The sequence below is a fragment of the Cibotium barometz genome, chromosome 41 (genome assembly GCF_041138505.1).
Source record: "Cibotium barometz isolate CiBa-2024 chromosome 41, ASM4113850v1, whole genome shotgun sequence".
Taxonomy (NCBI): Eukaryota; Viridiplantae; Streptophyta; class Polypodiopsida; order Cyatheales; family Cibotiaceae; genus Cibotium; species Cibotium barometz.
Genome location: NC_141086.1, coordinates 35,747,836 through 35,751,424, shown reverse-complemented (window position 1 = coordinate 35,751,424; position 3,589 = coordinate 35,747,836). Strand labels below are relative to the sequence as shown.

General features: G+C 44.1%; 1 long non-coding RNA gene across 1 annotated transcript; it reads right to left on the bottom strand.

Annotated features, from left to right (window-relative positions):
- Positions 1–2,214: 2,214 nt before the first annotated feature.
- Positions 2,215–3,174, bottom strand: LOC147614916 (uncharacterized). The gene is made up of 2 exons (XR_015262890.1): positions 2,880–3,174; positions 2,215–2,562 (listed from the first exon to the last, which is right to left on the bottom strand). It is a non-coding gene; the product is annotated as an uncharacterized LOC147614916 (long non-coding RNA).
- Between the last annotated feature and the right edge of the window lie 415 nt (positions 3,175–3,589).

Below are 3,589 nucleotides of genomic sequence, written 5' to 3'. Positions count from 1 at the left end.
TAATTTAAATAATGGCAAAGAAGAGAAAACCCATTGAAAACATGTAATCTTAAATTACCCTTGTTGAAGGCAAGGCCTCTCAAGAATTTAGGGTGTTACATCTAGGATTTTATGATGGAATCTTGGGTATGCATTGGCTTGTGGTAGAGCAAAGGTTAATATCTTGTGCAATTAGGGAATTGTAACTTTTACAAATGATTCGTCTAGCATGGTTCTACTCCAAGGAAGGAAAGGTCACTCAACTTTGTAGGTAGTAAAGATTTCTAAGCTAATCAAGGGTCTGAAAAATGCATTAACCATTTATTCAATCATGTTCTTTAGCACCACACATGATTTCTCACTAGCATTCCAGTCCAGGCCCACATATGCCAAAGCATTTGAGATTCTTCACCTTTCCGGCATCTTCCTTGGACTCCATTTACATGTCACTCTCCACTTCCACCTCATCTTCTCAAGAGTTAAAAAAATATTAATGGTAAGATATTCTTCTACAAATTGTATATCCTACATAACCTTGTCTCTAAGATCTTTTTACGCTCATTAGTTTCCATATGAACTAAGACCACCACATGCTACAAAATCATTTTTAAAGATTTTCCAATATCTTTCATCATCACATCATGTAATAAGGTAGCCAAAACCCCATAATCGAAGTCTGTTGCAATGTGGTCCTCTTGTACATATTCCAAAGTCTTTGCCTTATGGATCCCTAGTCTTACAAATCTATAGTATGATTCAGTATTTCCGAACTAATATTAGTGAACTAAGACCACAAGGTGGTACACAAGCTTTTCAATCACATCACAAGGTAGCCACTCGATGATGTGAGAGGTGCACTCTAGTCCAAGCATATTCCCGTATTGATGGAATAAACATGGGAAGCGCTCAAGAGCTTGTCTCTCATTCAAGCCCTTGAGCAAACAATAATGAATGAGAGAATAATAAATGTGCTAATCCCTTTTTATAGTCTAGTTGAATGGACTAATCTAATGGGAATAAGAAGAAGAGGGTAATAAGAGGAATGAATCTAACTAAAAGAAAAAGAAAAGCAACTCAACACTACACACTCTCACTCCATACTCACCTCTCACTCACATTACAAGAGGAATGAATCTAACTAAGAGAAAAAGGAAAGCAACTCAACACAGAACTCACATTACACACTCTCACTCCATACTCAAGCCTAAGCTGAAGCCATGGCAATGAGAATATGGAAAACCCACACACAAGCTCTTAACCCCATAAGCCTCTCACACATGGGGAGTGCTCAAGAGTGACCAAGCCATGCCTAAACACACCACAACCTAGGTTCACCTCAAGGAGAAAAGAAGACCTCATTCAACCCGAAAAGAAGTCCTAAAAGAAGATATCTCCACTTCTAAGAAGAGAAAACCCTCAAAGGAAATACCTCAACTTCTAAGAAGAGAAAAGGGGAGCACATGACTAAATCCTACTCAATGGATTGAACAAAAAGATGCACTCCAAAACTTGGGCTAGAAGGAATAAGATCTCCCTCTTTCATGATCTCTATAAATAGTAAAATATAGGGCCATGCCATATGCACATGCCACATGCTAAGCATAGGTGGTGAGTCCGCAAATGTAAGGCCCCCGACCCGTAGGGCGGGGGAATCCTTTTGATAGGCAGTTAAGTCTCGTGTTATTTTCCGATTGACGACACCTCGATCTCGTAGAAATACGAGGTTACGAGCAAACGGACGGACCTAATTCTATCTCGCAGGGGAAGCGAAGTCATCCTAAAGGAAATTCTGACCTCCAGCACGGAATGTGCGTGGAGATGGAACAAGACCCACACTTGGTTCAAGGAAGCCAACGCCTTTTTCCCCCGTATTTCAAGAGGCACGGCCGCTGGCTCGGTCCCCTAAAACAAGTCTTGTTCGTGACTCTATTATTCCCTAAGTATCGTAAGTTACGACTAGTAGAAAGCTACCCGACTGATCGGGTCCACCCATCCTTAGAATGGTACCGTCAGGGCATCCATTCTCCCACTTTCCACGCACTCACCCATTCAATTATTTTCTAATTAAGTCCTATCACACTGTGAAACACTTAAAAACAAATTCCTTTGTTAATTAATTACACTTGATTCCTTAAAGGAAAACTTCCTTAGCATAACATTGAAATCAACGAACATACTTACAGTGAAAAAATATTTACAAAGACCCTGAAACCGGGTCGATATTCCAATCCAAACTCATGTCCAAACCATAACCATAACCACAACTACATCGATAATCTAGAATTCGATCTTCCAGCCTCAACCAGCTGGGTAAACCTCACGGACCGTCTCCCCTCGTCGTCAGCCAGACGATGAGGGCCAAGCCGTCCTGTCACCCCCTCAGGTACTGACGCTTGTACCAAACCCTCTCGCTCTTCGGAGGGGACGTCTCCTCATGAGGTGGGGGTTAAGTCACCGCACTAGCCTGGACCCACAGAACTAGGCAGCATATATACATCACCCTGGTGGTGAAAACCAATCCCCAGTGGCATAGGAGGGGATTGCCCTGGGCCGACTCCCGGCCTCGCTATATCCTCCGCCCGTCTACACAGACAAGCACGGAGTTAGCTAAGGGGGGGAGAAGCTGTACCTGCATGTTAGCAATAAACCAGCAGTATATCCAATAAAAGAAAGACATAGCCTTTATTCAATGAATTCACACATTAACAAAACCCATCGTTTTGAAAAGACAATGATTCAAAAGCAAGATTATTTTGCTATAACTTTACTTAAGAGTAACCATAAGGTACTTTAGGCCATCTATACTAGGGGTTTAACCTTGGTTCCTTTCCTATTATTACGAATCTTAGCATTAAGCTTCATAAGAGAGAATTTTTACTTAAACTTATTAAATGACCAACCTGGTTATCGTTTTCATGCCTATTCACTTCAAGAGGGGCGAAGTCGATTGCAGGGACACGATTTGCTTCATTCCCTCCTTGGGCAGCGCGCGGTTCTTCAATTCGGCGGCGTTTCGGCGCCATAGGAGCACTAGAGTTTTAAGAGGATAGAGAGAAAACGAGGTGAATACAAGAGGTTGGGAGCGTGGAGAGAAAAGAGAGAATTCTATTGGTTCAAACGGATTTGAAAACGGAGTCCGTTTGGGGTAGGAAAAGCTTGTTGGGCTTATGGGCAGGAACGACCTCTTAGCCTAAGTTTAAGTCGCCGCATATGGGGGGGGGGGGAATTGAGAGGGGTGTCCTTAACTTGGAGAGCTCTTGAGAAGAGTGTACGTCTAGGGAGGCCTAGGGAAGAGTAAGGCAAGGGTTGAAGGAGAGGCACACTTAAAGTCTATTCACACGGGGGGGGGGGGGGGGGGGAGAAGAGTGTAGGACATGTCCTAGAGCTTGAGAGAGAGCTTGCGCGTAGAGGCTTGCTGGGGGCTTGTCTGGAGAAGGGGGTTGGGAGGGTCCTTTTATAGGTGCTGGAGGGTGGACGTCCGGGTACGGGAGGGTGACACCTGGGTGGTGTAGGTGTCCGGGAGAGGTGTGGGCGTGAGACACCTGGGGGTGGAGGTGTCTCGAGGAGAGAGAAAGTGTGACACATGGGGGTGGAGGTGTCTCCAAGAGAG